General features: G+C 27.1%; 1 long non-coding RNA gene across 1 annotated transcript in view; it reads right to left on the reverse strand.

The window, feature by feature from the left end:
- Positions 1 to 9,811: 9,811 nt before the first annotated feature.
- The window catches only part of LOC135925188 (uncharacterized), a 47,515-nt gene continuing 33,955 nt past the window's right edge, over positions 9,812 to 23,371 (reverse strand). Inside the window, exon 4 of the long non-coding RNA XR_010571569.1 lies at positions 9,812 to 9,878. This is a non-coding gene — a long non-coding RNA (uncharacterized LOC135925188). The remainder of the gene's footprint in view (positions 9,879 to 23,371) is intronic.

The following is a 23,371-nucleotide window of genomic DNA, read 5'->3' on the forward strand; positions in this document are numbered from 1 at the left end:
AATATAGATAGATAGTCATATTCATTCCATAATTTAAAATATATTTGAAACAAAATTTAGTTAGATATAAATAATTATACATTTTAAGAAAATAAATTAAAAAGGTGAATAGTTTTAATTGTCTCTGTCTCATCCTTATGTAAATTATATGTTCGCCCACTGACCACATCTAAAATTCATGATTTATGTATCCACAATTTGTCAATCAAGGAGGGATTTGTATAAAAATTTGAGGGTCCTATAGGATGCAAAAAACTAACTATCACTTCCTCTTTTTCGATTTTTTTTTCTCTAAAACATAGGCCATCCACCATTGATTGTCATAGATACATATTATATATCCAATTATTTCATATAGTAATTTGCATTAATATTCGAGTGAAATGTTATATTTAATATTACGATTCTTGGAGTTTGAATAAAATTTTGCTTCAATTTTATATAGAAAAAAATCTCTTTTCCCAGACATCGATTTACTATATTCATTTTTGCTATAAAAAGTTTTGACAATAACGGTGGTGATCTATTGTCTTACCAGGTTTAGGATTTGGTGTTGAAAAAAACCCTTTTCATTTATTAAACCTTTTGATTTTAACGCCATATGATATGATATTAAACCCTTTAACAATTTTTCTTACTGTCCAATTTGATAGTAATAATGTTAATAATCTAAATTTATTTGTAATCGACAGCTGTGGGTAATTGATTTTTAGGGTATCTAGAATTTCATCGAATTTTCATTTGATGAAGATAATGATATAATTTTAGTCGTTAAAACTTTTTTTAACTCTAGATATTTTTTTTCACATAAGAGTTTTCTTTTAATGGGAGATTCCCTTATTGATTGTAGGGATATATTAATGTTATCAATAGCTTCTTGATTATATGAGAAGAATCAATATCTACATTGTCATTTGAAGTATAAGGAATGTTAATTTTTGCCAGCATGAAGAGCATATTTTAATATATCTAAATTGATTGGTAAATTTTTTTGGGTCACCCAGGGTTGAATTTCTTAGATTCTTGCGACAGTAAGCATGTCTTTGTAGATTAAATGGGTTGCAATATTTTGATATTTTAACAATTGGTATGTCCATCTGTAATATAGAATAAAATTTTAATTGATCTGCACCTAGAATATATGTTTTTGCACTCTCCAAATCCCGAATGTTATTGGTAGTCAGACAATAAAATAATAATATGCAAATGGGTTGAATTTTTAAAATTAATCTGAACGGGCAGGTAGTGTTGTTAAACGGCTTGTTTTGAGCCGATTTTTAAAACGGCTAACTCAATATTTTAGCCAGAAAAAAATTGCCTAAGCCTCAAGATTTCGATAATATATGTAAAAACCTTGGTTCCTTTTTTAAGCAAAATATTCAGGCTTACGTAATATTTTTCTGGATAAAATATTGAGTTAGCCGTTTTTAAAAATCGGCTCAAAACGAGCCGTTTAACAACACTACAGGCAGGTTTAAAATATTATACAGAAAGAGAGATCGTTTTAAACAGTTTATTTTGTAAAATAATATGCTCGTAAAATATAATCGATAATATGCCTAATAAAATATTCACTTTTAATGCAGCTGTTCTACATTATCTAGCTAATAAGTCATTCGCTATAGTAGCAAAGTAGAGGTCTAAAAAATGTAAAACTTATTAAGGATGGTGGAAGGGGGAGGGGCAGAACTGGGAAATTTTATCATATTTCTTTTTACGAATCAATATTTTCATTTATTCTAAGAAAGGGCCAACTATTTTTTTTCAATTTTTGGTAAAAATGTATATTTAGGGAAAGTCGATAGCGTCGCTAAGGTTTTCACACTATATTTATATTTATAAAAAATGTCTAAATAAAAAGCAAAAAAAATTTCGAAAACACTTTTTGCTTAAAATCACGGGTAAAGCAATAGGTAAACTGGAAGTTAAAGGCTCAAATTGGCGCCAATTTTTATTGTTTTTTGATACCCTTTAGAGATATCTTTTACCTACAATATGATATTTTTTTACTATAAATAGCTTTTGAGATATTAGCATTTAAAAAATTTTACAGATTCCAAAGTGGCTCATTTTTGCACCTATGAGCCATTAAATCTCGGGAACCAGGTGTGCTAACGAGCTAAAATAAACGGCTTCCTCATTTTTTTACCTATCTAAATAATTCAAGAAATTTTTAACAATTTTAAAAGGGGTCGGCCGAAAATGTGCCATTTTTGATCGATTTAACATGGAATGACCCCTATATTTAAATAATAAATGTTGATTTTATGTATTATATACTATGCAATTACACAAAAAATAAAACAAATTTATTTCTAAATTTTTTTTATGAAAAGTAGCCTAAAAAGTAGCCAACGCTACTTTTAAAAAATTGTAACCTAATAGCGCGCTACTTTTTGATGGGTAGCGATAGCGGTAGTGCGCTACTTTTTTGATAAATAGCAATAACGCGCTACTTTTATAAGTAGGTTTTAACAACTCTGGTAAATATACTATGTCTATGCACCAATACCATAAATTCTAACTTAGAAACTGACAATTTATTTATTAAAAAAGTGTACATACATTGATGACCAGCATTGAAAGGAATATAGACGAAATACCTTTCAATTGTGTCTACTATAGCTAATGATATCAATTACAGCTGTCTTCAATCAATTTGTGTACACTTTTAACAAATGAATCGTTAGTCTGTTAGTATACTGTGATTGATATGATATTTTAAAACACTTGTTATTTACAATAAAATGATATTATCATATTAACATTTTTAAACTATTTAAAAATAAAATTTTTGTCAAAAAACAAGTTATTAAATGCTAATTGTAAGGTAGTTTTTAAAAATACCGTCTTTCACTTTAATGTCATTACTATGTATATACGATTTATGTAATAAACCATCGAATTGAATTACATGGAATTAAAAAATAACAAAACATGTCAAAAATGTTTTATTTAGTATGACACATTGTTCGTTAGGTTATTACATTATATTAATGTCCTAAAACTTTCATCAGTTTAAATCTTTTCAAAAGCGTGTCGTCACTTTTATTAGATAACACGAATATCAAATATCGGTCGTATTCCATAGTCTTTTTAATTCATTTTTATTAAAGTGGAATTTGTTGGAAATTTATATATAGAATGAACTGAATATTAAAATTTGCTTAAACATAAATTAATTTATTTAATTGGAAGGTAATGTAGTATACTGACAATTATAATGGTAAAAAGAACAAAACCCGCAAATAAAACTCCATGGAAAAAAAACCTCCGAAAATAAAAACTCTCCTTATAAATTTCAAATAAAAATAGCATTTTTTTAAAATCAAATATGACGCTTATAAATAATACTTTTTGAAATTCTCACATATAACATTTCTTCCATGAGATCTTCTTCAAATCAAAAATCAAAGTGTGGTGGGAAATTATTAGGGATGCTTTATTATAATAATATATAGAGGTGGGGTAATAGGAAAAAAAAACCCCGGAAAAAAAATAAAATTGTTATTTTTTAAAATTTTTCTTGTCAATTTTTCTTAAATTTTTTTCTCAGTTTATTATTTTCTTCCCATTTTTGCTTTAAGTCATTGTTAATCTTTATTTTTTCTGACCTTTTCTCAATTTTTTTCTTCTCAATTTTCACTTAATTTTTTTAGTATAACCTAGCAATCATTAATATTGATAAATAATTTTATAAGCGAATGCCACAATCATTAACTAACAGTAACAGCTATTAAACTCAAAAAAAACACAAAATACTTATGAAAAAATATTCGAAGTAATAATGTCTAAATGTCAAGAACGGGATTTATTTCCTGATCCATTATATATATACATGGATTTCGAAAAGTCTGCTATGAGCGCGGTTAAAACTGTCATTGGTATGATTATTAATATGTTAAATTATTTATATTTATTTTTCCAATTAGGGGATCACATCATAATCAGAGGATGCTTTTACCATTTGTGTCAAAGTACCCATAGAAAAATTCAAAAGCTAGGTCTGGAAAGCCAGTAAAGAACCGATGAAGCCCTAAGCTTCTTTTGTGGCATGATGTGATATGGGCGATGCAATGGCATTCCTTAGATCGGTTACTCCAAGCAATGGTAAAGATATTCTTGAATATTTCGATAAAAATTACATCAATCGAGTATCAAGGGAGGTCACAAGAAGCAATTCTCAATCCCAGACAGGTCAAATTGTGCCTCGATTTCCTCCAGAAACTTGAATCAGAGCACTCTATCCAATGAATAACTCATAAATAATCAATGCGAAGGTTCGAATCATCGTTTTTCTAATCTGGTTGGGAATAAACACCCATCAATCTGGGTATTGATTAAAAAAATGAAATGCGAGGTGGCTGCCGATGAAACCAAACTTGAACGATGGCGTGTAGGTAGTTGGACACCGAAAACAAAATCGCAGTGCTTAAACAAGAAAAAATGCTGATGTTCAAATTGGTACTGGGGAAAAAATATCCCAGTAAAATAACCCATGTATTACTTATTTTCGTAAAAATTTTTGCTATAGTAATAAATACAATATCTATCCTTAATTACTATATTAAGTAGACTAAATTTGACAAAATTTGCAATAAGATCTGTTTATTTTATTGATAAATCATTATTATGTATATAATTAATTATTAAAATATATTTTTATAATATTTTTTCTAAAATACTAATTTGTCTATACCTTATTAAATCCACCGGGATTCATAGAGGTGGATAATGTAAGAAGCTGAGGGGGGTAGAGCGCAGGCCCGATTCTAAGCCTATTTTCCCCCAAATTTTAAACTGCCTCAAAAAAACTTTCCCCTTCCCCCAAAAATAAATTTTATTTTTTTTATTTTTGGTTTCTGAATATTTTATATATTTTTTTGATAAATTTTTTGAAAATTAGAATGTAATGGGAGAAATAATTGTTGTTCAAACCACTATCAGTTAAAAAAACAATTTATTCATGTCTGGAAATAACTAATAAGAAAATATAAATATAGTTAATTTGGTGGAAGAATGAAAATGATCAAGATGTTATGATTCAAGAATAAGGTAAATGAGCTTGAGCTTGCAAAAACAATATCACCAAATAGACCAACATCTAGTGGTGTTTTTATGGCATAATGGAGGACTGGCATTTGTTCCCTTATGTGATATGGACAATGCAATGACATTCCTGAGATCGGTTACTCCATGGTAAGATTAATCTTGATTACTTCGATATAAATTAAGGGAGGTCACAAGAAGCAATTCTTAGTCCCAGACACGTCGAATTGAGTCTCGATTTCCGCCGGAAACTAGGAATATGAAGCAGAGCATTCTACCCGACGAGAATGCACGAATAATCAATGAGAAGGATGGACTCATCGTTTTTCTAATTTGGTTGGAAATAAGCTCAAAAATATTTTCTGAAAATTTTTGTGTAGCAGAAAAATGTTCTAAGAACGAGCTGGACAAATTCCCTGCCACCGACGATGACACACCCATCAATCTGGTTATTGTTTTAAAAATGATATTGGCGTTAGGTAGTTGGACACCGAAAACAAAATCGCAGTTATAATACAAAGATTCGGTTATAGAAACTTTGCAAGGAATATCGTGATGGGGTGCGAAGTCTTCCAATAACAGCGATTTCTCTCTATATTCGATGCCCCTATTTAATTATTATTCTAAATTAAATTTGTATATACATAATGATGATTTACCAATAAAATAAATATATCTTATTATAAAATTTAGTCTATTTAATATCGTAATTGTGGATGGATATTTTATTTATTACTATAGAAAACAATTTTTACGAAAATAAGAAATACATGGTATTTTACTGGGGTATTCCCAGTACCACTTTCAGAATTTTATCTTGTTTAAGTCTTTTTTATGTAGGGTATATGGGTAATCTTTAAATAATGAATTAGGACATAAAAAATTTTAGTTTATTAATAAATTATATTTTTTTTCTAAAATAATAATTTGTCTATACCTTATAAAGATGAGTGTATCCATTATATTGCAAATAAAAATATGCCTTTATTATTAGGTCCTAAGTAAATTTTATAAATATGAAAAACATTTCGGGGGTTCTTTTTCTGTTTTTTCCGGGATTCAATTATAATATGTACAGTTTACCCTGTCCTCTTTGAGCAGCGTTGAAACTAAGATTTTTACCCAACTAAGAAAGTTGCCTAATTTATCAAGACTTTTTACTTTATAATAGTAGTTGATAGGAATTTCAAGGGGGTTCAAAATTATTAGGAACCCAAATTAGACAAGTTTTACTGAAGATAGAACGAAGTTATATTTTTGGCAATATAATTAGAATATATTTTGTAATGTTTTTTGTGATATATTTTATATTTCATACAATAAATATTTCTCCCTTCTCTACTATACAAATGTAGTAAAAGTATGGAGAAAATATTTATCTATTTTTCGCCGAATATTACGTCGGAATTATTTTTCATATTTTAGATATAAAGTTCTCTAATTTCGTTTTTATTTTCTTTTATTTCGATTTTATCTAACTTATATTACTTTTTATTTTATTTTTCCTTCTTATATTTAGTTTTTATTTCAATTTTACATTTTATTTTTCGTTTTCATTCCAATTTTTTATTTTTATATGTCGGTCCTTTTTATTTCGAATATGCGTTATTTCAATTATTACGTTTGACAACTTTCTATTCTTGCAATAATTTTATCAGGTCATTTATAAAACTGAGGCTCTTAATAAATTATTTTGTTGTGTCTCTGAAATTAATAATATTCGTTGATGATTTCTTTAAAATCAAATTTGAATAATAACATACTAATTGATATTGTTCGCTCGACCATCTTATTTATTCCTCGAAATGAGGTATCAGTAGTCAATACTATTTTCTTTAGTCATCGAAATTTGAAGTATAAATTATTTTTTTAGTTTGACATTCGCCTTAATACCATACTCGTCCAATAATGTAATAGAGAAGGAGAAAAATTTATGGATGAAATATAAAAGACATTCTAAATATATTATTAAAAATAGAACTCTTCGTTCAAAATAAATATTTCATATTATAATTGTCTATCTATAGTAGCATCAATTTTATATAAGTAAGTCCAATTTAGATAAAATTAAGAGCTAATTAAGGTTACACCCAACGGCATGAGCTTTGCAGCGAATTGGCAGAACGGAAAAGTAATTTGCTATTTTCATGGCAGCAAAATTATATATAAAAAATTTGATAATATTTTCAATTTGCCTGCATTCCGAAACAAGCTTTTCAATTTGATAAATCAATATTTAATCTAATAATACTCTAGCCTGAAGCCTTTGATCATAGATGGTACATAGAAGACATATATTAACGAAATCTCGATATACCTCACATGTTTTAGGAAATTATTAGTGGTTTATTGTAGCTCTACGATTTGATCGCAGGCGCAAGTAGCGGCGCTTGTAGTTTAATCATTTTTATGAGTTATTTTAAATAAAATTTGGATTGAATATTGACAATTTAGATTTATCTTCTACTGAATATAAAATTATATTTGAATAGCAATAGCAATTATCGAAGTTATCGTCAGAGTTCAAGATAAAAGTTAAAGATTAAGATTCACTCATTATCCTTCTCCAAAGATATGAATGAAATATTGCAATTATCAAGCGTTTTTCATAAAAATTAATTAAATAAGAAAAAGAATTAGATGCAAATCGTTCCATTTGAGCCCATTTTTAAAAACGGCTAACTTAATATTTTAGCCAGAAAAATATTACCTACACCTCGAGATTTCTCTAATAGATGCCCAAACCTTTGTACCATCTATGAGCAAAATCTTCAGGCTTGCGTAATAATTTTCTGAATAAAATTTAGGCTCAAATGGAAAGATTTTTCATCATTAGATGCAATTTTGAATTATAACTCTAATCCATAACATGTCTGAAAAATATAATAATTAATTATAATTACTAACTTCTTTTTTTTAAATGGAATTAATTAGTTATATTTACAAAAAAAATTGTATACGTAATTAATTACTGTCCAACCTAGGAATCAAATATATCTGTAAATTTTAAAATTAAACATCTTTAGCCATTAATTTTATAAAAAAAAACTTATATCTTTAAATTTGAGATGAGAAACATCATAAAAGATTAATATTATGTCGTGTTGAATATAAGTTAATTTTAAAAAAAAAGAAATTAGTTGACAAGGCAGGTGAAAAAAATCATATAGAGTGCATTATATAATTATTTTATAATACAAAATACAAAACGAAAATAATTTTTTCGTAAAGATATTATAAAGGAATTTATTATTTTCATCTAACGCTGAAAAGTAAGCCAAGAATCGTCAATATAAACATGCAATTATTAACTAATAAAGGTTTCATACAAACATTCATATTTAGTGTAGGTACCCTACCTAACAAACAGATAAAATGTGCAAATACGAAATATAAAATATTTGCTTCTCTTTTAAATTGTAACATCTTTGATAAAAACCAAATTATTGTAATGTTTATAAAATAAAACTGCTTATTCTTCTATATAAAATATATTATGCCTTCATTCATATAATTTTCTTATTTATTTGTATACAAATTTAAATATTTTATTTTTTAAATAGTGATAGTCACTTGATAAATATATTTTCGAGTCAATCTATTCAAATAGAGATCTGCAAAACTTCGTTAAGAATTTTTGCATAAGCTGCCCGACCCGACATTTCTTTATGTACATTTTAAATATCTAAATCTAATTTTTCCCAATATCCATTAAAGTTCTTATATCTCTCCTCTATGATGGCCATCTATTTTTACAACAACCGTTTTATAAATCAATTGTGTTTTGCAGTTCAAAATAATATATCAAAATATTTTACGATAAATCAGAGATTTGCGAGGACTTGCCTGATTTTTATGTACGAATTGCCCGGCACGTTATAATTTTTTTTAAAAAATTTCGCAGTTCCGGTAGTCTCTAATCCAGACACCACTCCTGCATTACAATAAAAACAAATTGAATGACTTAACCAATTTTAAGATATTTGTTGAAGATATTTCGAATAAAAATTTAAATTATTCTCTATACAGTTAATAAAAAATATTTCATCAATGATATAGCATGGTTTAACCAATTGCATATGATACTTACCTAAACTATATCTAAAATGAAATATCCTTTATTCGGTTCGAAAAATATATTATTCGTTGAATAATATTTATTCATAAAACTATTTTATAAACATTCTGAAATATAAATAAACATATTTTCTTGGAAAAACCTTTCCTATTTAAGATGTTCCTAGCGGAAGAATTAGGAGCCTTTTGTTTATTTTCTACTTCACTTCAAGCATTTTGATTAAAAACGTATAAAGGGAAATAATTCTATAATATTTAAGTTGATTTTATATATCAGCTTGTTAACCTTTTCTATATTACGTGATTTTGCTTCAATTTTTACCACTCAATTAAATCCATTCAGATTTTATCCCAGAAAAATAATTTTTACAAAATAATCAGTTTTTTTGTAATTTTAAATTTAAATTTTTGACAAACATAACTTCATTTTTATCCCATTGCCACATCTACAAGTGAACCGCTTTTTTGAAAATTTTGGCTCATGAAATTCGAATCCAAACATTGGATACCAAAGAATTCCTTTTTTAAAATAAAAAATACAAATTTTTAAATATAATTACTACTTTTTTTTAGTTTCGAATTAAATACGAATCCAATGATTCGATTAGTATTTTTATAGGCTAACCTAGACTGACGATTTATTCAATAAAATGCATTTTGAAGCGTCGTTGAATAAAAATAAGCCGCTGACACGAGTTTTCAAGAGTTGTGGGATGGAGCAAAATAGAATAATCAAAGCATATTTGTTGATTCTAAGTATGAATCAAATTATAAAATGGTTATTCCATTAGAGAATTGATTTTTTTTTTAAATTAAAAAAATTGATTATCAAATATTGTAATAAAAAATAATTAGATATGGAAATAAGAACGTTGAGAGTTCTATTAGAAACATATTGAATGCTAAAATTTTGAAAAGTGAAGTGGCCTTCGTATCAGGTCAATTCAGCGAAACATTTATCGCGAAACTCTTTTTTGTGAATGTCGTTTATCGCGAAAAGTTTTTATAGCGAAGGTAAAATCGCGAAACCAATTCTGCGAATTTATCTCCGCGAAAAATTTATAGCAAAGACAATTTCGCAAAGTCATTGTCGCAAATTTATTTCCCCGAAACCTTAACCACGAATTTATTAGAACGAATACATTTTAGCGAAACATTTTACGCAAACACTTTACAGCGAATTTTTCACCGCGAATATGTTTGCGCGAAGTCATTACCGCGAAACAATAAATATATTGCGAATGCCTTTATTTAAAGGAAAACAACATATTATTTATTATTTGATGTCTTTAATAACAAATGATATGCTACTATTGTAATAGTATTTTTGTTATAATTTATTAGTGATTTGCACGCCCAAGATTTTAAGTAAAACATATTTCTTGAAGTTCAAAAAGATTTTTGAACATATTTTGAAAAAAATTTTTTAATCTTCTTTGTAAATATATCTTTTTTGAGGAATTCTTTTGTGAAATTTATTATAAATAATTTTTAAGTGAAATCTTTTATAGTTTTTTTTATCATTTTTGTAAAATTATCTCGTTCTTAATTAAGTATATTAAAAGAGGTGGATTTTCTAAATAATTTTTTTTAAAATATTTATATTCAACTTATTTATGTTATTTTATATGATCTTTTTAAGGAAAATAATTTAATGTGACAATTCTCATATTCGTTATTTTTTAAGATTTTTGAAATTTTTTGATTCAAAAGGGTAAAAATATCATTTATATTATAAAGATGTTAAATCAATGAAGATGTTCCTTGGAAATATGGCAATTATCATAATCGGTATTTTTAAACATATTAGATTTACGCTAATGGGCAAAAATATGTATTTTTAACATGTTAAATTATAATTTCAATTAGGATGTACCATATAAAAACGACAATTGTCATAATCATTATTTTTAAAGTTTTTTTTACAATTTTTTGACGTAAATGGGCAAAAATATAAATTGTTACATATTAAAATATTTCAGTGAAGATGTACCCTAGATACTTCAAAAAAACACGTTACTCATTATGTTAACGCGTTACTGTTACTCGTTACCTTGTGAAAAAAGAACTTACTGGCTATACAAAATAGTAATGTTACTCGTTACTTAAAAATTTTTTTCCCCTATATATAATATAAATAAAATTATGCGAAATATAATATATAATAAGATATCTAATATTTATAAAATACAAAATTTTTTTTATAAAATAAGATATGATTTTTAAAATTTTGATCAGATAAACAGGAGTGCTTAGTGCTAAGCAGTTTTCGCTGTGTTAAACGCACGTTCAACTGGTGTAGAGGATGAGAGGGCTGTATTATATTGGATAAATAAAATTTTTAATTGGGGAAATTTATTAAAAATATAAGAGTAATCTTTATTTTAAAAAAAGCTTAGTTCATCGTCAAAAAAATCTTCATTAGACTTATTTATAGAAATAATAATTTAACTGAAACTGAATAAAAAGCGATGCCAATATTTAATTGATTTTTTCCCAATTTTATTTTATAAAATTTAAAAAATGTGCATAACACAGGTGATTGATTATAACGTGATAATATCATGCAATATATAAGAAAAATTATGAAAATATCGCAAAATTGACAGTGCTCTGACTTCGCCAAAAATTTATTTTTTATTTATTGACAATTAAAATCTACCCTTAGGTCAACATTCTTAAATATGCCGGGTGGAGCTCTCCAATTCTTGATCGACGAAATTACATTAATGAAATAAACACTAGTCTAGTCAGAGAGGAAAATATGCTGAGTAAAAAAAGAAATATTTTTTAAAAAATCAGATTATTATGAATTCAAAAAAATTATAATTTTTCTTTTAAATTTCAACTTAATAAGAAAATTTAAAAAAAAAATGAAAAAACTATTCTATTCAAGAGCGTGTTCGTTTAAAACATTAGCAAGCATACATTGCATTTTGGAACATTTTTTTGTTAAAAAATAATCTGTATGTGTCGTTTTTTAAAGGAATAAAGTTTGCCTTTTCTTTGTCAAGATCTTTTCTCAAACAGGAAATAAGTAGCTTCCTTCCTTCGCTGACATATAGTTTTACGAGGGTCAATCTGATTCAAATAGCGAGTGAATTATTGCTGATAATATTTATTTAATTGACAATACTTAAACTGCATACCTTTTATCTTTGCCTTGCAGAATTGCATTAATAAGTGGCTTACAAAATGAAATTATTTAAAGCCATTTTTAAAATAATATAATAGTTATTGTGGGAGTGAGATTTCTCAAGTGCATTTTTTCTTCTCTCTCTAAAATCGAAAAAGCCGAAGGAACAGGTTCCATAACCTATAAATTTATATATATATAGCCATAAAATATTCTTCTATGAACAACTTTTCATTATCTTAAAATTTCTAATTTGGATTTATTACTAGATTCGTCTTGTGGCCACTCTCCTTAATAGTTATCTTAAATAAAATTTCAAAAGAGTTGCAAATATAGGTGTGACATATATTAATATGAAATGTTTTTTTTAAAAAAATTAAAATATTTTGGACATATAACCAACAATATAGGAATTCAATAAGCTGAATAAGAAGCGATTAAGAAGATGGTAGCACGTGTTTTAATTGAGCTTAAAAAAACACTAGATATAAGTATGTAGTTAGTGAAGAAAGGTTTTAAATAATTAAATAAAGATCAATAAGTTTTCATAATTTGGAGGATGCTCGTTTATTCCACAATTGAGGTTAAAATATTTAAGTTAAGACACAATTTACACTTATCTAAATTTTGTACCCTTAGTTTTCTTCATTTGTGTAAAAAATGTTTCATATTAAAGCCAAGGAAGGCTTTACTAGAAGAAAATACACAATCGATATAATATTCTTAATAAAATAAATTATAATATTAATATGAATTTAAATTTACATATATTGATTAATTTAAATTAATTAGATTAGTAGTCTTGACTGAAAATTTAAATAAAAATGAAGGAATTCGGTGGTTGATGTGAATTAAAAACTCGGCTTAAATTATTTATAAAATTTAAAAATAAATAAAAGTAATTTTATAATACAATAAAATGTGTATTTCCCGAGTAACGTTTTGCGTTACCGCGAATCAAAAAAAGAAATTGATTTGAAAGAGGTATACGAAAATGACCGATTTTTGATCGATTTTCATTGAATGATCCAATGCGATCTCCAATTTGGATTTTATTTCAAATTAAATATAAGAGTATGGCATTAAACTTACATGAAATATTCATTGATCAAATGTTAGCTGAATATATTATCATGGAATTTAATTACTATATAAAGATAAATGTAATGATGGGAGACTTAATAATCCTAAGGATCTTTATAGATTGGGATATTTTTGCCTATAATTAACCAAAAATCAATTATATAGAGATTTTCTAAAAATAAGAGTTTCATTGGAGATATGCTATATTTTCACCCAAATAAATTTTGGCATATCAATAATGAATGTATCAAAGAATTTCTAGACATAATAGACGAATTAGTTTATATTCTCAGACAAGAATTAATTTCGTTTGTTAGGATATATGAAAAAAAATTCTGCAAATACCCCCAAAAAATATAGAATTGGAATCGAATAATGAGTCTCAATGTAATAAATGCAAAAATTAATTAATTTGTCTGTATGACCTGTTGCTTAGTTATAATCTCCATACTGAAGCTTACAACAATCTATTGCAGGGTTTGTATTATTAGATCAAATTGATTGAAATCCCAATATAAATCATGTTTGGATTTTTTTGAAAAAAATCATCATTTTAATGAATTCTATACTGAGAAGTTTATGACTATTCTTGGCCTGATTTATCTAACCAATGAACAAAGATTGGTAATGCTGAATGTTATTGCGTTAAAGTAGAATCCATGGAACATGATATGACAGTAGCATCTTATTCCTTTGTAAACTAGAGAGTGCATAAATTATGCCGCTGGATGTGCTAGCAAAGCAACTTAACAACAGTTGATATAAATGATCTAGCTAAATTTTAATGTTATAAATGATTTTATATTTTGTTAATTCTAGAATTATTTTTTTTTGGCATAATAAACTTATATAAAAATTATTTTTAATATTGTTAATTTATATTAAAAAGTCTTAATAAACATTTCTGTCTTTATATTGATTCAATATTTTGCTAACACTAAAAGCTAAGAAAATACCAGAGACTATAGAGAAATTACACATTTAATAAAATTTATTATATTGGGATGTACCGATATATTTTATCGGATCGGATCAAGCCGATATTTCACTCATTTTAAAATATCGGTCATCGGCCAAAATTATAAAATTTTCCGATCCAATATAAAATGGCGTTTTAAACAAAAATAAAATGTTAAAATATTTTAAAAAAAGGTTATATCCAATGACATATATAATACCTAGACTGACGATTCATTCATTAAAAGTGTACATCAATGCAAATCAGCTGGAGACGCCATCTTTGTTACACTAATCATTATTAAAATTTTAAACGAGAGCCTAATTTATTCCTATATCTGATGCAAACTTTATTAAAGAATTACCGGATCATCGAGATAATAAGGAAGAAAGTTATCAATTTAAAAGTACTTTTTTTTAACATGAGAATAATTACTATATGTGTTACCAAAATGGCGGGTCCAGCTGATTTGCTTTTAACGACGCTTAAAAATGCATTTTAATAAATGAATCGTCAGTCTAGGTATTATATATGTCATTGGTTATATCTAAAATCATTTATTTTTATAAATCAAATCGAAATTCATTTTTATGTTTATTTATTTAATAAATAAAAATTTTGCATTGTTATTTTTTTGCGCATTCTGTTTATAAAAGTGGGCGATAATCTCTTCAGATTCTGTTTTTAGTGAAGCTGGTGATATTGACAGTTACCATCGCCGGACCTCTGATAAATTGAATTTTGGTAATTCTAAAAAGAAATCTTCGATATAATATTAATGTTAAATATTATTTTAAATATTTATTTCAAATTTCATAATAAATTTGTTTAATACTTATTATGTATATAGATCTTTATGCCTGGAAGATCAACAACTGATGCTATTCACGCAATTAGGCAAATGAGTGAAAAATACAGGGAAAAGAACAAAAAGCTACACATGGTTTTCTTGATCTAGAAAATGCCTTCGATAGAATCCCAAGAAAACTTATCTGGTGGGCGCTACGCCACAAAAAGATTCCCGAAAATTTATAAGAATAATACAGGATATGTATATGGGCCATACAACAATGGTCCGTAGCACAACAGGTACTTCAGCAGGCTTCACAATAGCTGAAGAAGTTCATCAAGGATCAGCTCTCAGTCCACTTCTCTTCATTACAGTAATAGATGTATTAGCACAGTCTATACCTCAACCAGTCCCGTGGAATATGATATTTGCAGATGATATTGTGATACTTGCCGAATCCAAGGATGAAATGAAAGAAAGATTAGTGAGTTGGATAAATATCCTAGAAAAGCATGGACTAAAAGTAAATAGAGAAAATACGGAGTATATGGTGATAGGAGATGAAACAGAGAGTATTGATATAAATGAATGGCAGATATCGGCAACTGAAAGCTGCAAATATTTGGGCTTCACTATACAAACAAACGACACAATAGAAAAAGAGATAAAGAGTAAAATTAATCAAGGGTGGTTAAAGTGGAGATCTTTATCTGGAGTGCTATTTGACAAAAGAATCCCACACGAATTAAAGGGAAAAATTTATTTTATATAGTTCGGAAACATGGCCAACCAAGGAATCAGATGAGAGAAGTCTACAAACTATGGAGATGAGAATGCTGAGGATGATTGCTGGGGTAACAAGAAAGAATAAAGTGCGCAGTACAAGAATACTAAGTAGTTTAAAGGTAGTGCCCATTAAGACTAAGTTAATGGTAAACAGACTTAGGTGGTATGGGCACACAATGAGAAGGCCTATGAACTACATAGGAAATAAGGTTGAGTTTGGAAGTGATGGGCAAACGTAAAAGAGGAAGGCCAAAACTAGTGTTGTTAAACGGCTCGTTTTGAGCCGATTTTTAAAAATCCTCGAGATTTCGCTAATAGATGTCCAAACCTTGGTTCCTCTCAGGGTTGTGTATTTGACCGGTCAAATATGTTTCGGTCAATTGACCGATATTTGACCGGTCAAATATGGTCAAATTCAAATATATGTTTTTTTAAGTTAATATTAACTTTATTTTGAAAATAATAGTAAAATGAATCTATAATATTAATTTTTTTAAATTCATTGTCATTAAATGACTAACGTTTAGCTATCCGTAGAAGATTCTTGTTCTGATTCATATTCAATATTATCATTTTCTTTATTTAATCAATTTTTCTGATGCCTTAGATCTTCAATCGATTTCTATTTTCATAAAAATATTGACCCAATCGACCTATTTCTTTCTAAAGAAGAAGTAGAACTAGGAATTATTAATCTCTTAATGGGCATGGTAGGAAAGTTTAATCTATTGACTTGAGGTCGGAATTGATTGTTTCAGAAAATTACTACTTTTCACATAATTTGCTATAAACATGCTGTTTTTGCTTCTGAAAATTAATTATTTCACTTAAAATATTTTGGTCATCACTATCTTGTAAAATAGCTAATTGTTGAATTATATCACATACTACATTAAATTCACTAATAGTGAGATTCTCCACTTGATATTGTGGGCCCAAAAAATAAGCAAACAATGTGATCACATGTATTTATATCGTTTTTCCTTTTTTTAAACATATCTTTAATTATTTTTCCTTTAAATTTTTTAGAGTATTTGACCGTGTCAAATACTCCTCCGGTCAATTGACTGAATTTGACTGGTCAATTGACCGACTTGCCAACCCTGGTACAAACAAAATCTTCAGGCTTGCGTAATCTAGATGAAATATTGAGTTAGGCTTTTTTAAAAATCGGCTCAAAACGAGCCGTTTAACAACACTAGCCAAAACTTTAATGGGGCCATAAAGTTAAAGAAGTATAAATTAGATAAAAAAGATTGTACGAATAACACAAAGTGAAGAGAAATGTTGAAGGAGCTTACCACCAGAAAAGGTGAAAGCTAAAGAGAAAAAAAAATGTATATAATTAATGTTATTACTTATTTATAAAAGTGATTTAACAATAAAAATATTTTATATACTTTTAGAATTGCAATTGAACTGAATATAAACGATAACTGATCTTTATAATATATTTAAATGACATAAGTAATGGTATAGTTAAATTATAGATGTTATACTAATGAAAAGTATATTAAAAATTAAAACCATTGGTATATTTGCAGAATACAAAATTAGATATGATATGGGATCGGTAATCGGCCGATATCAATCTAATATCGGATCGGCCTCCAAAAAGTGGTATCGGTACACCCCTACTTTAAATTAAAATTATTTGGAATTAATAACAATTAGTAGACAGGCGATAAATTTTTTCATGTGCAAACGTTTAAAATATTAAAATTTTAGGAATTTATCTAAAAACGCTCAATTTTTGGCCTTTCTATCGTTTAACACATCAGGCATTCAAACGCTCTTATGTTCCTAGGGTTAAGATGCGCGCTTCGCCTATGGTATTTTGCCTAAAAGTGCTGAAAAGCGTTTATGGATAAATTTGATATTTAATGGGAAACTTTAATGGTAAATGAGCAAGAAAATTAGCACTAGTAGTGGGAAAAAGACCAAATGTAATAGCAAATGAACAAATATGCTTTATATTAAATTAGCATATTTTTGTAATTTAATAAATATAAATAGCAAATTGTTGTATAACCGTTTCACCTAAAAGTACGAAGACTAAATTTAATAGAAAATGGGTTTAACAGTAAATAAGCATATTTAATAGTAAATATAAGAATTATATGGTTATTTACTCCATAAATATTTAGGGTTTTAGGGCGAAACAGTTGGTTATATATTAATTTATTTATACTGCCCCGTTTTATATGTAACTTGGTCTTTAGGAAATGTGCTAATTGCTATTACATTTTAACATTTTTCATTAAATTTGCTAAATATTACCATTTTATATCAAGTTTGGTTTTTTCGCACTTTTAGGAGAAATTGATAAACTGCCATTACATTTACTACTTATTACATTTGCTAAATGTGCTCGTTTAATAACAAGTTTAGACTTTTGGCACTTTTATGCGAAATATGCTAATTTGTCATTACATTTGCTTGTTTACTATTACTTTAGCTAAATATGCAGCATTTAAGGCAAGGAGTTTTTCTTATTGTTTCTTCTTTATAAGAAATGAGATTTTTTGACAGCAAATTAGTTCCAATTCCAACTAATATAAGCCTTTCATAAGTAGCTGATTCAATCCCATTTTAATCCTAAGGTTAGCCAAAAATTTTTTACGAATAATTTAATTTTATATTCGCTACTAAACTGGTTATACTAGACCTGTACTCCCAAGCCTCAATTGAAGGCGGCGGTCTTTAATTTTTTCATCGGCGTTCGCGCGCTATTTATTTTAAAATTTTTTTATTGAATTTAATTTATAATTCAACAATGGATTACATTTTTTTAAATTTATTTGGACGCTCTTAGTATTAAAACATTGTTAATATAGTTTAATTCATTTATTAAACAATTTCCTGTCTTACTCCTATTTAAATTTATGTATTTTCACATTCTCAGAAAAAGAGTAAGAAATTGCATTTTGATTTTTATTAAAACAAATTTAAATTGGAATGCAAGCAAAATATAACGTAAGAATTATAATAAATTAGAAATCAGATTTAGTAATAATACAACTGTCATGAATAAATAGTATTATATCAAGATTCGTGACATAAAGAAGTCTTGCATTGAGTATTAATCCAGCTGTGGAAAATATTTTTCCCTGGATGTACTGGTTGCAGGTATATAAAGAACCTTCTTAGCTAAATTAGCAAGCCTATGTAGTTCCAGTCGCTTTTTTCCACAATTTTAATTCATCCTCTTCTGATATACTATATTGACTGAGCAAAAGATGGCATTATTGTTCTAGATCGCTAATGTTATAATTGTTGCTTGGTAGGGAATGTTTAAAAGCTATTTTAGCTATATATGAACTGGATGTTATCTTCAACTTGAATCTCACTCTGTGCATTTCTATAATGTTAAAAGTTTTAAATGTTTAATTAAAAATTGCAATGATGTTGTAGAATTCGGATTTAAATATTCTGAAACAATTTTAAGATTTTTAAATCTCGGATCAATTAGTATCGCTAATATCTAATGTTTAAAAATAATTTTATTATTAAAAATATAATATAAAATAAATAACTTAAAGTTCGGTAATTAGAAACCTATGGTAACGCTTTTTTGCATATTTTCTTTTATGCAAATGATATCTGAGCAATCAGATTTATTGATTTACATATGTGTTTCTATTTCACTGCGAAATAATAACTAAATTTTTTGTTGATCTTATTTGGGAGTAAAGAATTCCACCGACTCTCTGAATAAATTTAATAATGTGTAAAGTTCGTCAATTATATCCATTCGTTATTATAAGGTTTTAAGGATTGTTCTCCAATTTTATTTATAACATTATTTATATTGTTTACACTACGTACTTTCTAGCATAATTAATATGCTGTGACAGCTGGTAGGGAAATATAACGCTAAGGTTCTCATATTAATTGATCTGTTGGTGCAATGCAATCTGCCTCACCTGATAATCAAAATGTTAATAAAGTATAAATATAATTAAGCAGCATTTTAAAAATTATAAATGCAGCGCCGCCTAGCACGCCGCTCATCTAAATTGTCATCACAGGTCTAGTTATAGCACTCATATAAACATTAACAAATCACGAAATATTTACAAAGATTTTAAAATTAGTGAGCCCAATTTTTCAGCCAACTTAAATGGAGATTATATAAAGATATTTAAAAAAGTGAAATAAAAATAATTAAGGAGAAATAAAAAATATATAATAAATTTTTATAGGGACCGACCAAAGGTAGGGCAAAATATTTCGTAACCCCCACCCCACCACCATCCTAGTATAAATTTTGTTAAGCCCAGCTGGACGTTAATTAGTAGAGCAATTGACTTAATAAAATTCTTGACTATTTATTAAGCTAAAGCGAGAAATTTTATTAATAATAATTTTTTCATAAAAAGTATGATCAAATAAATTTAATTCGAAAACTTATATACTTTATCAATAAACATGAGATAAGTTTATAGAAAAATAAGACCAAAAAATTGTAAAATTTTCAAAACTTTAATCATTTAAACTCTTAAAAGAGGTTTTATACGCTCCTAAAATTATATTTAATTTTTTAAAATTATAATAGAGAACTGCATATCCTCGCCCGTATCCTGCCCTAAAAGGGTTTGGCTAAATCAGGCTTAATATTTTCTTAAAAAATCGGGCTAAATTTTTAAATATATCACTCAGTTTTTTGAAGTTATATTTTAAAATTCGCAAGAAACAAGGCGTCGATATTTGTCATTGTGGAACCTTTTTTTTACAATTAAAAAATATTAAATTTTTCTATATTTAAATATATTCTGGCTGGGCCAGGCCGACAAATAATTTTTATTTAGGGTCGGGTTTTTTGGAACAAATAAAAAAAATTTGGGCCGAGCTTGAAATAGGCAATGAAGATCACTAAACGCTTTAAAACTCTATAAGAGAAATTAAAATGTACAAGTAAAAAAAGCTCTAATCGAGAATAAATTTATAAAAAAAATTTAGGGACCTCTCGAACTTTCGTTCTATACGGTCTTTTCTCTTAGTCCGCCCCTGCCAGGAACCAGGGTGTAGTCTGGACAAAAGGGAAATGGATAGTATGGGGATGCAGGCGCGTAACCAATGGGGGGGAAAGGGGGAAATTCCCCCCCCCATCGCAAATGTGACTATTTTCATAAATATCATTTTAAGCTAATAAAAATTTTACCCCCACCCCCCCCCCCCTCCCACCAATCAAAATTTTACAAATATTTGAATATCAATTTTCCAACATATTATTCAAAATTAATAAAATGGAAAAATATTTAGTCAAAGAGATTGAAATCAAACGATAATTTATAAATAAGGCTGAGCATGAAAAAAAGTAATGTGTCGTCAGCAGCGATATCATTATTGAATTCAATTGATCAATCAGAGTTTATCATTGCTGCTAGTTGCATCAATAAATTATTTTTAGCTCACTACTTTGTAGAAATTTACAAAAACCAAATTTAAATTTGGTTCAGATTATTGATTTGGCGGAAAATATACATGAACAGGTAGATACAATAAGAATGAATGTAGATAAATATTTTCATAATATTTATCTAGACGTTGAATCGAAGGCTAAATTTTATGATATAACACTAATTAAACCTCGTCTAGCACCTAGGCCATTATTGAGATGAAAATAAATATTGGCTCAACTGAAGAATATTATAAAATATCCATTTTCATCCCATTCTTAGATACTTTTTTATCGCAAATAAAAGGGGTTTTAGATAAAAAACAAGTCTTTAGCAATCTTCAAGTTTTACTACCCAAAGATCCTTCTTCATTTTCTAATGGCACTATTGGTAAAATTAAATATTTAGAAAAATTTTATTCCTAGAGATTGATACTGAAATAAATTTAATCAGTGAATTCGAATTGTGGTATAAATATTTATACGTTTAGCTATTTTACCTGAGCATGCTATGCGCTCAATCGGTGTAAAGAAACCTTGGCTTAATTTTCTAATATTTCGAAGTTGTTTTATATTCTTGCATGTTTGCCTATTACAACATGTACGAATGAAAGGATTTCCAACTTGAGAAGGTTGAAAACATATTTACGAAGTACTGAATCTCGGCTAAATGGGTTAGCTCTGTTAAATATACACAGAGATTTGGTTCCAACGACAAATGAAATAATTAAAAATCTTGTATTTGATAAGAAGTTAAAAAAACTTGTTAATTTAATTATTTTCTAGTCAATATTTTAAACACACTACTATTAGTATTTTCAATAAAAAAATTATATTCTACTTATATTGTATGAGAATTTAAGCTGAGGCTAGTTTTTAAAGCAAATTTTATAAAAAAAATGACATTACACTTTATTTCAACTTTACATTTAAAAAACTTTATTAAATATAATATACCTAACTTGAAATAATAAAAAAGAGGCTTGTAATATCCTATCCATAAGCACAAATTAGTAAATAATAGTTAAAAATAGAAATATAATTATTATTAAATTATAAATAATTTAATAGAATAGAATAGCTAAATAAGACCCGGCCGAAGGCCGGGTGAAAGCTGGCCGAAGGTCAGATAAAAGGGGTTTGGGGGCGAAGCCCCCAAAATTTTTTTTCCCCCCTATAAGAAAATCCTGGATACGCCACTGTGGGGATGGGTCACGTCACTGATCTTATAAATCAGGTTTAGGCCTTAGTTAAATTTAAATATTTTGCTTTTTAAAATTTTAAATATAATTAAATAAAGTAGTAAAGTGAGAATATAAATTATATAAATTTTTATTTTACTTTAAAAAGAATCACAATCCAATCCATCAAGCTTTTTCTTCAAAAAGAAATAGATTATATTTATATTTTGATATTAATTTTTCAAGAAATTTTACGAACTTCCCTTATATAATTTCGAATGCGAGTATAAATATTATTTTTGTTTTTATTATTTATTTATTTTTATTTATTTACCTTAAATTTTTTAAAATTATACGTTTAACTCTATTATTCTTTTCCGCTTGTCATAAAGATACATATATTCTTACTATACCCAATCATTTTTTAAGAATATTATGTTTAGTTATATAATTAAATATTAGGGAATCTTTACATTAATTACAAAAACTATATAATAAGTAAAAAATCTGCATTCATCAATCTATAGAAAAATATTTTAAGCTTAAATAATCCATTAAAATACTCTTTTATTTGGAAGAAAAAAGAATTCCCACCTTATGATCTAGGGCATGCTTAAATATTTTATTTTAAAAAAATAATGTAATAATCAGCTGTTTTTATTATATTTTTTAAAATAAAAAATGTTTGTAATTTAGTAAATAAAATGTGTCTAAGCAGGCTTATTTTACGATCTTTTATCGAAAATTTTCGGATGTATTTAATATACTTTGATTATTTACACTTTATATTTCATTCATATTTTTTAAATTTAATTTAATTTCCTTTCCTTTTTGCTATTTATAATCAATGGGGTAGACAAGAGGGTGGGGGGCTGGGGGGGTAGGAAATATGATTAGATAAAATTTTATA

This window comes from Gordionus sp. m RMFG-2023, chromosome 2, assembly GCF_954871325.1.
Source record: "Gordionus sp. m RMFG-2023 chromosome 2, tfGorSpeb1-WG-v2, whole genome shotgun sequence".
Taxonomy (NCBI): domain Eukaryota; kingdom Metazoa; phylum Nematomorpha; class Gordioida; order Chordodea; family Parachordodidae; genus Gordionus; species Gordionus sp. m RMFG-2023.